General features: G+C 49.1%; 1 protein-coding gene across 6 annotated transcripts in view; it reads right to left on the bottom strand.

Moving 5' to 3' along the window:
* Nucleotides 1-12,959, bottom strand: part of LOC146035379 (uncharacterized) — a 99,137-nt gene that overhangs the window by 83,794 nt on the left and 2,384 nt on the right. For 4 of the 6 annotated variants that reach the window (XR_014460628.1, XM_083158785.1, XM_083158786.1 and 1 more), the window contains exon 1: nucleotides 6,404-6,549. The exons of the other annotated variants lie outside the window; for them this stretch is intronic. The gene's annotated coding sequence lies outside the window, so the exon portion shown is untranslated. Of the gene's footprint in view, nucleotides 1-6,403; nucleotides 6,550-12,959 lie in introns of those variants that run through there. 6 annotated transcript variants of the gene reach the window in all.

The raw sequence follows: 12,959 nt of genomic DNA, 5'->3' as shown, positions 1-12,959 counted from the left end.
CTATATCTAAAGCTGTGTCCACCCGACCTGCTTATCGGAGGGCACCTGTTTGCTGATTATTGGATATTGGACCCCTACTTCAGTGGCTTATCCTTGGAGTGCCGCCTCCAGGAACCCTATATATATATATATATATATATATATATATATATATATATATATATATATATATATATATATATATATATATATATATACACTAGACCAGCACTCCGTTTCCAAGTCGCAGTTACCGGGGTGCAACCGCCAGGGAAAGGTATGTATATAGGATACAGCGGCACTCACTCGGATTCAGCAAAGAAGTCACTACCAGTCAAGGTAATAGTATAATGACGTTTCGGAGTTTTATCCTTTATTGCTTCTTATTTGAAAAAGGATTTAAACTCCGAAACGTCTTTGCTGAATCCGAGTGAGTGCCGCTGTATCATATATATATATAAATTTATATATGTATACATACATACATACATACATAACCCCCCCCCCCCCCATAAAATTCCTGGGTTGGGAGTACCATAGAGTTGAAGCAGTGAGGGGAATGTAGAGGTGAAGCGATGACAAGGGGACAGAGATGTGAATGGAAGGAGGGTGTGAGAGGTGTAGGGAAGGAAGAGGTGAGGGGTGACAGGGAGGAAAGAAAGTGAGAGGTGCAGGGAAGGAGTAAGTGAGATGACAGGAGGCCAGAGAGGTGCAAGAAAGGTGGAATTGAGAAGTTCAGGGGGACGGAAAGGTGCAGGAAAGGAGGGTGAAAGGGGGACGGAGAGGTGGAGGAAGAGAGAGGTGCAGAAGTGATAGGTCAACAGAGAGGTGCAAGGAGTGAGAGGTGTAGGGTAAGAGGTCGAAGGAGATGTGGGGGGGTGACAGATGGAAGAAGAGGTGCAGGGGATGGAGAGGCGAATAGACTGAGAGATGCAGGGGCGACAGGGCTTAGAGGTGGACGGAGTGAGAGGTGTAGGGTCTGGTGGAGGAGTGACAGACGGAGGTAGAGGAGCAGGGAAGGAGGGAGAAAGAGTAAGTAAAACCATGAATATATGCTAATGTCAGTGGCACCGTAGCATATTGCTATTATTATATATAATAAAGTGTGTGTGTATGGGGGGGGCACCAATATTCATCTTGCGTCCGGGCACCTGGGACGAACTTACGCCACTGCTCAGCGCTGTGAGGCAGTAATGCTAACCATAAAACCATCCGTACTGCCCAAAACAAAAGAAGAGGGGCCCCCAGACAGAAACATGTACTGGGCCCCTAGATTTCTGTTGGCAGCCCTGCAGCAGTTACATGCTCAGCAGCATGGCTGTGACTGTGCATGTGCACCAATAAACGGTTAATGACAATTAACGCTGCCCTGTGCTATTTAGGAAACCTGGGCACCAGACACCGTGAAGATGGGGATTTGCCTCATTTGGAAGCTCCCATGCAGATCTGGATCAGTAACGATGAGGTAAGATTTGTGCAGACAGACTTGGCCGCATGTTCTGCAGTACATTCTGAGCATTTGGTGGTTTGTACAATGCGGTCTATGTAATTTGGCTATTTGGCTGCTCAGCATGGCTGAAAATGGGGTGTGTGACATTGGGGGTTATTCTAATCCATTCAGTTCTCTGTGCATTTGCACAGAGGGCCGATGGTGCGCATCTGCGAATGCGAAGGCGCATTTGTGCACATGTGCAGACGTAGGGTGTGTGCACGCACCCGTGACTGTGTGCGGGGGGGGGGCGGAGATGGGCAGGAGGCGCCGGGCTGCCCCATTACCATGGGCGTTCCCATGAGAATGCTGGGTGTTCTCATGGTAATGAGGCGGTGACCCTGGTGCGGGGGGCTGTCAGCTGACATCACCGGATGTCAGCGTGCATGGAAATGTAAGTGACTTAAAAGTCACTTTTATATGCGTGCACGCACCACATCTTTCAATGGTCCCTGACCATTGAAAAATGTGATTGGGTACCCGAGGCATACGAATCCATCCGCAGCCTGTGCGGGCAATCCCACACTTTGAGGGGAGGGGGGGTGTGTGCATTCACCGGGCGGGGTTTGGTGGACTCGCAAGGCTGCGAATTCTCATCCTTGCGAATCAATCAGGATAACGCCCATTGGCGGGAGAGGCCCCTTCCCCGCTCTGCCAGCAGCCTGCTATCTATGCTGCCTGCCCTGCCATTAATAATTCCCCCTGGGGCCCCTCCCCTGATCTCAGTTAATATTGCATGATGAGCTGATTTGCATATTCAGATATGCAAATTCGTTTTTTTTGTTTTTTTTTTTACCCACAATGCATTGTGGATGAAAACTGGGTTATGTTTGCCCACTTTTCTGTGTATTTCACATTGAAATCAATAAATAGTAATTAGCATACAGTAAGTATTATAAATACTTACCCCTTTCCCACCACAAATGTTCCCATGCACATGTGGGGGGGGGGAATCTTAGATGCATGCACAGGCTGCGAATAGATGCTTAACAGACATCCATTCGTATGCTGCGGGGGAACACCCACATTATTCGATGGTCAGCGACCATCGAATGATGTGGAATGTGCACGCATATGTTAGGTTGCTCTGAGCAACATTACATATGCATGCACGCTGGGTAGGAAATGTGCGGGCAGCTGACATCCAGTGATGTCAGCTGGCTGCCCCCCCCCCCCCCCCTCAGTGTCACAGCCCCTAACATAGGTCCCCGTGCGAATGAGGCGCCTGATCCGCTACCACCAATATTTTACTCTCACTGCTTTCTGCAATCACATGCTAAATTTTGGTGTGCTAAAGCAACACAGCATACATGGGAATAAATAATGGTGCTGTCTGTCACTGGGGCTGGTAGTAGGGTGGGTGCTGCGTGAGACACAGAATGACCCACCCCACTCCTCAGCCCCAGTGACATACACTACTCCCCCTCAGCGAACTACAGTCAGTAACCAACTTGGGCTACCCCCCCCCCCCCCCTATCTATGTAATCCCACACCCAACCAGCATCAAACATATGACAAAGACAATTGGACAAATTACCCATTTTAAACTAGTCCCCCAGGCACCAATGATACTACATTATACATACTGCTGGCTGCTCCATACCTCCCAACATGACCCTCCCCAGGAGGGACAGAATGCTCTATTTCTGGACTTTCCTCTTAATTAATAATTGCCATCACCTGTTTTAAACAGGTTAATTGAAAATAAATGTGTTTCAACAGAAGTGATGGTAATCATAAATTAAGAGAGAAGTCTAGAAACAGAGCATTGTGTCCCTCCTGGAGAGGGTCATGTTGGGAGGTATGCTGCTCCCAGGCCCCACATCACTGAAATAACTTATCTGCAGCATACTACTAGGAGTACTAACTCACCAACAAAATAGATACACCAGGCTGAGGCAGCAATGTGCAGCACACAGCAGCAGGTTAGGTAGGTAATGGTCAGAGCCTGAAGCTGGACTCTGGCGCAGGAGATGGAGGAGCAGCAGACTTACTGCGTAGTAAGAAAATGGCGCCGGAGCCCAGAGAAAAAACCGCCAAAACCTGACCGCGCAACAATATCCCACCTGCGCATAAGCCCGGATCCCTCCTCCGTCCCTTGGGTGGTGAGTGGTGACTGACAGGTAGTTTAGTGCCTCCCCCTCCTGCAGACTCACACACAGTGCTGCGCTCCACCAGCGAGCCACTCCGCCTGATCTCCAAGGCTCCCTCTAGGCCTCTATGCTTCGCCTCCACCCATCAGCCAGCCAATGCCCGCCCTGTGCTGTGCGCCGATCGGCGCTCACAGTCACAGCCGCCTGTCACAACATAGACTTTAGTCTAGTGTAAGCGGCTGTGACTGTGAGCGCAGAGCGGTGCACATAGAGACTCGCTCACTGACAGCCAGGCTCGTCAGCACAGCAGCACCAGTCCAGCAGCAGGAGGCACTGAGGCAGCATTGAAAAAACAGGACGAGCCGTGCGGCGCCCCGGGCAGTTGCGCGGCTCGTCCCCCTGTAAAAACTGCCCTGGACACCCCCACCCCCCCCCCCCCCCCCCCAATGGCTTTTATGAGCCAACCTGTATTACCCCCAATGTTTCTAGACCATAGGCATGCACGGTATTGGCACACTGTAGAAAATATAGAATTGAGTCACTGCTGTCTATTGGGGATACTTGATATGACTTTGAAGTTGAAAAGGCAAAAGTGCAAATCTTTTCTAAGGATGCTTGCTGTTGTGTTTCCCAATTCGGGCTGCTGCCATGGAAACCATCTAGAGAGTCAGTGAGGCGAGTACTTAGCTCTTACGCTGCTGCATAAATGTATATTTTCTGGAGGTCCGCAGCATAATGCCTAACCCATGTCAACCTTCAGTCATGTCGATCTTCGGTACTTGTGTACTATCACGGCTCCCACGATGGGCATCGTATAGGAAAAAATCGCATCGCATGCCATCGCATGCGATGCGATGTGATGCCATTTTTCACAGAAATCATTGATGTGTTAAAATCATGTTAAATGTACCCCAAAGGGCATTTGTTACTGTACCACCCCCACTATGAACGCCAACCCGAAGCGTGGCGAGCGCAGCGAGCCCGCGAGGGGTGGCCTTACGCGTCCTACGACCTTTTCAATCCCCCACTATCCACGTCGGCGTGGAGTTGAGAATAGAAAGTGTGGCGAGCGCAGCGAGCCACCGAGCCCGAAGCGTGGATAGCTGTGAATCCCGTGAGGTGACACGGATACCTGTGAAGGTATCCGCGTCCCCTCGCGGGGCTCGCTGCGCTCGCCACGCTTCGGGCTCGGTGGCTTGCGATGGCATGCGATGGGAGCCGTGATAGTATACAAGTACCCGATCTTCTGGCATGTCGACCTTCAGTCATGTTGACCTTAATGGATATCGATCTAGTGGTGTCGACCCATCTTGTCGACCTAGTTGCTGTCTATCCAGTGATCCATACCCGATTCATGTACATAATAATAATGGATTATACATTAGACATATACTTCTCCATAAAAGATTATTGCTCAAATTACAAAGTCTAGAGCACTCCACCTCCCCATATATTCAGCAGTAGGGATGGGACATCGAAAGAAAACATCAGTTAAATTATGTTTTTCAACATTGGTTACAAAACATCACATATACCTAAAAATTGGTACTCTGAAGCCGATGTTAACCAATGTTAACCGATGTTTCCATATTTTATTAATAAACTGCCTACTTAAGCATATAATACACCAATAAACTTCTGAAATGATAAATAATCCTTCTATTAAGTTTATCTTATTGGTGGCTAAGGGCCGCATTTATCAACTAATATTTGCGGCTAAATCCCCGAAAACACACATTTTCGGGGGTTAAACGCAAATATTAAGTATCCCCCTAATGCAGTGGTTCCCAACCTTTTTTGACTCCCGTACCCCTTGATTAGGCTTTTCATTTAGGAGTACCCCCTCGTTAAATTTTCAGGGGGCGTGGCCTAAAAAGGGGTGTGGCTTAACAGGGGCAAGTCATACTGGCAATGACGGGGAAAAAAAAAAGTGCAACCACTTGGCCACAATATAAGCTCAGCCCATTCTACGGACAGCATATAAAATAACAGAACCTTGTCAAATCTCTATTACTGAAGCAACAGACATTCCAACGGATCACGTTAGCCTTCCAATAGTGCCAGATACACATATGCCCCCAAAAGTGCCAGATACACATATGCTCCAATGATGCCAGGTATGCCCGCACAGTGCCAGAAACGGGAATGCCACCACGGTGCCAGGTATGACCCCATGGTACTGGGTATGTGCCCACAGTGCCAACAATGCCCCTACAGTGCCAGCAACAAGTATACCCCCATAGTGCCAGCAACAAGTATGCCCCACAGTGCCAGCATTGCCCCACAGTGCCAGTAACAAGTATGCCCCACAGTGCCAGCAATGCCCCACAGTGCCAGCAACAAGTATGCCCCACAGTGCCAGCAATGCCCCACAGTGCCAGCAATGCCCCACAGTGCCAGCAACAAGTATGCCCCACAGTGCCATCAATGCCCCACAGTGCCAACAATGCCCCACAGTGCCAGCAATGCCCCACAGTGCCAGTAACAAGTATGCCCCACAGTGCCAACAATGCCCCACAGTGCCAGCAATGCCCCACAGTGCCAGTAACAAGTATGCCCCACAGTACCAACAATGCCCCACAGTGCCAGCAACAAGTATGCCCCACAGTGCCAACAATGCCCCACAGTGCCAGCAATGCCCCACAGTGCCAGTAACAAGTATGCCCCACAGTGCCAACAATGCCCCACAGTGCCAGCAATGCCCCACAGTGCAAAGTAACAAGTATGCCCCACAGTGCCAACAATGCCCCACAGTGCCAGCAATGCCCCACAGTGCCAGTAACAAGTATGCCCCACAGTGCCAGCAATTGCCCACAGTATTTCCCAGCAGCAGCACACTCACCATTGACGCTGCTGCTGGGGAGAGGACAGTCCAGTGTCCCCCTGCCATGTAGCTGCCGCGCTGCAGTGCTTCTCTCAGGCCGGGAAGGAGAGTACAGCACACTGCGTATCTCTCCTTCCCTTCAGTGTGACTGGGCTGCCCGTCAATCAAAGTTTGCGGGCCGGCTCCTGATTGGCTGCCGGCCCTCAAGCTCTGATTGATTGGCGGACGGGCGGCCAGTCACAGGGAAGCACACGGAGGGGTAGGAGAGATGTGCAATGCACTCTCCTCCCCTCCAGCGACCTGTCTGGCGGCCGCGGCCGCCATTACAGGGCGGGTCGCGGCGTACCCCCCAGCGTGTGGACGCGTACCACAGGTTGGGAACCGCTGCCCTAATGTATCACAGGGGACCGCAGCAGGAATCTCCGATCCCTGCTGCGATCCCCCCCTTCAGCACCGCTGGCTGCATCCCCCGTAGGTTTCTATGGGGGATGCGAAGATGCTCGATGTATTAACATCGGGCAGCCCGGCTTCGCACCCCTGGGCTATCGCCATTCTGATATTGCGATAGCCCATTGTAGCCTATGGCTACACATCACACTGCGGCAGTGCAGTCAGCGGGGGGGGGGGGCGGGCAGCGCATAAACGCGAATGCGAAGACCCCCCGGCTTCCGGATCCAGGCATCGCAGGGACAGGCTCCTTTCGGAGCCCTGTCCCTGCGCACAGCAGGTAATACATTTGGACGAAATGATCGCATTTTACAATGCTATCCTGGGCGTTAATATTCCGCCCAGATCGCATTGTAAATGCGATCAATGATAAATGGGGGCCTTAGAGTTTACACATTGGATAAATTATTCATGTTATGTGGTAACTAAAATTTGTTACGGAGGTGAAAAAAATGAAGCATTAACTAACAAAACTTTATTGCAACAACTCACAGCAGCTCACAATCTGCTATTTTTAAATATTTTTAAGGTACTTCCTCATCTTTACGGCCTCTGCTTACGCCAGTTACGTTAGCCGCTACGTGAGTCGCGATTGTCCCCTCACTATTGCTCCACCGTCTTTCAGGCTACGTGGCTCACTGTGCTTCGCTTGCCACAACATTACTAAAGGTAATAGATGGTGGCGTGGACCCCGAAAATAACCCTTGCGGCTCGCTATATGCTATGTAAGTTCCGTAGCGTAAGCGGTGGCCACAAAGATGAGGAAGTAACATTTTTAACTTGATTTTTAACAGTAGCAACAGGCTAATAACTTAAGTTGAACATAGAAAATAACAAAAAACTGTCCATACAATGCAAAATAGAATATACTGTACCTTAATATTTGTTGCAATCAATATTAGGAGTACACTATACAGTAGCTTTAATGTTCTCACTTCCTCTTTAGTTAATCTTTTTCCTCTCTCAACTGAAGTCTGTATCATCACCACACAGATGCACTAAGCTTCAAAAGTGATAAAATGGAGAGTGATAAACCACTATCCAATCAGCTCCTGCCTCACATTTATTAAACACAGTCTGTGACTTGGCAGGTAGGAGCTGATTGGCTGGTGGTTTATCACTCTCCATTTTATAACTTTTGAAGCTTACTGCATCTGGCCCAGTGTGGGTTACTGTTTTGTATGTTTTTTAAGTTGTCTATGAATATAAAACAGGGAGTGAGCTTGCTGCCGAAAGCAGTGACAGCACCACACAGTGACACACACAAAAAAAACCATTGGAAAATTGAGAAATCTAGCGATGTTGAGGAAACATTCGATCCTTAACATTGCAGGGTTAAACATCGAACATTGAAAGCATAAATCCGATGTTACCGATGAAACATCATATGATTACCCATCCCTATTCAGCAGTCAATTTGCATATAGCAGGTTACCTCATGGGGGTTCCCAAAGCTGTCCGACCTGATAGTGTTAATTCTGTCAGGTCCAACAGCTTTGGGATCACCCCATTATTATTCTTTATGTACATGAATCAGTAGCCACCAAAATTGCCAAAAAAAATAAAATAAATTATATATAATTTTTTTTATTTGGATTATATATTATAACACATATTATGTGTAAATTTTAATATTTATTCATTAGCAGTTTCTTATATAGCGCACACATATTCCGCAGCGCTTTACAGAGAATATTTGAACATACACATCAGTCCCTGCCCCAGTGGAGCTTACAATCTAGATTCCCTACCACATGTACACGCACACACAGACTCCCCCTGGACACCCCCACCCACCCCCCCCCCAATGGCTTTTATGAGCCAACCTGTATTACCCCCAATGTTTCTAGACCATAGGCATGCACGGTATTGGCACACTGTAGAAAATATAGAATTGAGTCACTGCTGTCTATTGGGGATACTTGATATGACTTTGAAGTTGAAAAGGCAAAAGTGCAAATCTTTTCTAAGGATGCTTGCTGTTGTGTTTCCCAATTCGGGCTGCTGCCATGGAAACCATCTAGAGAGTCAGTGAGGCGAGTACTTAGCTCTTACGCTGCTGCATAAATGTATATTTTCTGGAGGTCCGCAGCATAATGCCTAACCCATGTCAACCTTCAGTCATGTCGATCTTCGGTACTTGTGTACTATCACGGCTCCCACGATGGGCATCGTATAGGAAAAAATCGCATCGCATGCCATCGCATGCGATGCGATGTGATGCCATTTTTCACAGAAATCATTGATGTGTTAAAATCATGTTAAATGTACCCCAAAGGGCATTTGTTACTGTACCACCCCCACTATGAACGCCAACCCGAAGCGTGGCGAGCGCAGCGAGCCCGCGAGGGGTGGCCTTACGCGTCCTACGACCTTTTCAATCCCCCACTATCCACGTCGGCGTGGAGTTGAGAATAGAAAGTGTGGCGAGCGCAGCGAGCCACCGAGCCCGAAGCGTGGATAGCTGTGAATCCCGTGAGGTGACACGGATACCTGTGAAGGTATCCGCGTCCCCTCGCGGGGCTTGCTGCGCTCGCCACGCTTCGGGCTCGGTGGCTTGCGATGGCATGCGATGGGAGCCGTGATAGTATACAAGTACCCGATCTTCTGGCATGTCGACCTTCAGTCATGTTGACCTTAATGGATATCGATCTAGTGGTGTCGACCCATCTTGTCGACCTAGTTGCTGTCTATCCAGTGATCCATACCCGATTCATGTACATAATAATAATGGATATTGGGCGGGATGCTATATAGCAGAAATGCGGTAAAAACCCCGTTTTCGGGGTTTCTACCGCATCTCTATATGCTATATGGCGCCTCCGCAGTGTCAGCGCTGCGGAGGGAATCGCCAGCTAAAGCTGGCGAATCCCTGCAGAAGCCTATGGGCTTCTTACCGCAGCGCTGTTTGAGGGATCCGTCACGGATCCCTCCCAGCGTGCCCTGCGGCCGGCGCCGGGGTCTGCACATGCGCAGATGGACTCCCGGGTCACAGACCCGGAAGTCCAGCGCCGGCACCGCATCGCAAGGGACAGCTCTTACCGCAAGAGCTGTCCCTTGCATGAATAACGGCATATGTTATAGCATATGCCGTTACTAATAATGCGGTAGCCGGCGATAATGGGCGCGGATGTTACAACATCCCGCCCTATATATTAGACATATACTTCTCCATAAAAGATTATTGCTCAAATTACAAAGTCTAGAGCACTCCACCTCCCCATATATTCAGCAGTAGGGATGGGACATCGAAAGAAAACATCAGTTAAATTATGTTTTTCAACATTGGTTACAAAACATCATATATACCTAAAAATTGGTACTCTGAAGCCGATGTTAACCAATGTTAACCGATGTTTCCATATTTTATTAATAAACTGCCTACTTAAGCATATAATACACCAATAAACTTCTGAAATGATAAATAATCCTTCTATTAAGTTTATCTTATTGGTGGCTAAGGGCCGCATTTATCAACTAATATTTGCGGCTAAATCCCCGAAAACACACATTTTCGGGGGTTAAACGCAAATATTAAGTATCCCCCTAATGCAGTGGTTCCCAACCTTTTTTGACTCCCGTACCCCTTGATTAGGCTTTTCATTTAGGAGTACCCCCTCGTTAAATTTTCAGGGGGCGTGGCCTAAAAAGGGGTGTGGCTTAACAGGGGCAAGTCATACTGGCAATGACGGGAAAAAAAAAAAGTGCAACCACTTGGCCACAATATAAGCTCAGCCCATTCTACGGACAGCATATAAAATAACAGAACCTTGTCAAATCTCTATTACTGAAGCAACAGACATTCCAACGGATCACGTTAGCCTTCCAATAGTGCCAGATACACATATGCCCCCAAAAGTGCCAGATACACATATGCTCCAATGATGCCAGGTATGCCCGCACAGTGCCAGAAACGGGAATGCCACCACGGTGCCAGGTATGACCCCATGGTACTGGGTATGTGCCCACAGTGCCAACAATGCCCCTACAGTGCCAGCAACAAGTATACCCCCATAGTGCCAGCAACAAGTATGCCCCACAGTGCCAGCATTGCCCCACAGTGCCAGTAACAAGTATGCCCCACAGTGCCAGCAATGCCCCACAGTGCCAGCAACAAGTATGCCCCACAGTGCCAGCAATGCCCCACAGTGCCAGCAATGCCCCACAGTGCCAGCAACAAGTATGCCCCACAGTGCCATCAATGCCCCACAGTGCCAACAATGCCCCACAGTGCCAGCAATGCCCCACAGTGCCAGTAACAAGTATGCCCCACAGTGCCAACAATGCCCCACAGTGCCAGCAATGCCCCACAGTGCCAGTAACAAGTATGCCCCACAGTACCAACAATGCCCCACAGTGCCAGCAACAAGTATGCCCCACAGTGCCAACAATGCCCCACAGTGCCAGCAATGCCCCACAGTGCCAGTAACAAGTATGCCCCACAGTGCCAACAATGCCCCACAGTGCCAGCAATGCCCCACAGTGCAAAGTAACAAGTATGCCCCACAGTGCCAACAATGCCCCACAGTGCCAGCAATGCCCCACAGTGCCAGTAACAAGTATGCCCCACAGTGCCAGCAATTGCCCACAGTATTTCCCAGCAGCAGCACACTCACCATTGACGCTGCTGCTGGGGAGAGGACAGTCCAGTGTCCCCCTGCCATGTAGCTGCCGCGCTGCAGTGCTTCTCTCAGGCCGGGAAGGAGAGTACAGCACACTGCGTATCTCTCCTTCCCTTCAGTGTGACTGGGCTGCCCGTCAATCAAAGTTTGCGGGCCGGCTCCTGATTGGCTGCCGGCCCTCAAGCTCTGATTGATTGGCGGACGGGCAACCAGTCACAGGGAAGCACACGGAGGGGTAGGAGAGATGTGCAATGCACTCTCCTCCCCTCCAGCGACCTGTCTGGTGGCCGCGGCCGCCATTACAGGGCGGGTCGCGGCGTACCCCCCAGCGTGTGGACGCGTACCACAGGTTGGGAACCGCTGCCCTAATGTATCACAGGGGACCGCAGCAGGAATCTCCGATCCCTGCTGCGATCCCCCCCTTCAGCACCGCTGGCTGCATCCCCCGTAGGTTTCTATGGGGGATGCGAAGATGCTCGATGTATTAACATCGGGCAGCCCGGCTTCGCACCCCTGGGCTATCGCCATTCTGATATTGCGATAGCCCATTGTAGCCTATGGCTACACATCACACTGCGGCAGTGCAGTCAGCGGATCCAGGCATCGCAGGGACAGGCTCCTTTCGGAGCCCTGTCCCTGCGCACAGCAGGTAATACATTTGGTAATACATTTGGTAATACATTTGGACGAAATGATCGCATTTTACAATGCTATCCTGGGCGTTAATATTCCGCCCAGATCGCATTGTAAATGCGATCAATGATAAATGGGGGCCTTAGAGTTTACACATTGGATAAATTATTCATGTTATGTGGTAACTAAAATTTGTTACGGAGGTGAAAAAAATGAAGCATTAACTAACAAAACTTTATTGCAACAACTCACAGCAGCTCACAATCTGCTATTTTTAAATATTTTTAAGGTACTTCCTCATCTTTACGGCCTCTGCTTACGCCAGTTACGTTAGCCGCTACGTGAGTCGCGATTGTCCCCTCACTATTGCTCCACCGTCTTTCAGGCTACGTGGCTCACTGTGCTTCGCTTGCCACAACATTACTAAAGGTAATAGATGGTGGCGTGGACCCCGAAAATAACCCTTGCGGCTCGCTATATGCTATGTAAGTTCCGTAGCGTAAGCGGTGGCCACAAAGATGAGGAAGTAACATTTTTAACTTGATTTTTAACAGTAGCAACAGGCTAATAACTTAAGTTGAACATAGAAAATAACAAAAAACTGTCCATACAATGCAAAATAGAATATACTGTACCTTAATATTTGTTGCAATCAATATTAGGAGTACACTATACAGTAGCTTTAATGTTCTCACTTCCTCTTTAGTTAATCTTTTTCCTCTCTCAACTGAAGTCTGTATCATCACCACACAGATGCACTAAGCTTCAAAAGTGATAAAATGGAGAGTGATAAACCACTATCCAATCAGCTCCTGCCTCACATTTATTAAACACAGTCTGTGACTTGGCAGGTAGGAGCTGATTGGCTGGTG

The sequence above is a fragment of the Crinia signifera genome, chromosome 9 (genome assembly GCF_055691185.1).
Source record: "Crinia signifera chromosome 9, ASM5569118v1, whole genome shotgun sequence".
In the NCBI taxonomy this organism is placed as follows: domain Eukaryota; kingdom Metazoa; phylum Chordata; class Amphibia; order Anura; family Myobatrachidae; genus Crinia; species Crinia signifera.
The sequence above is the reverse complement of the archived record's forward strand: the minus strand, read 5'-3'. Positions and strand labels throughout refer to the sequence as shown.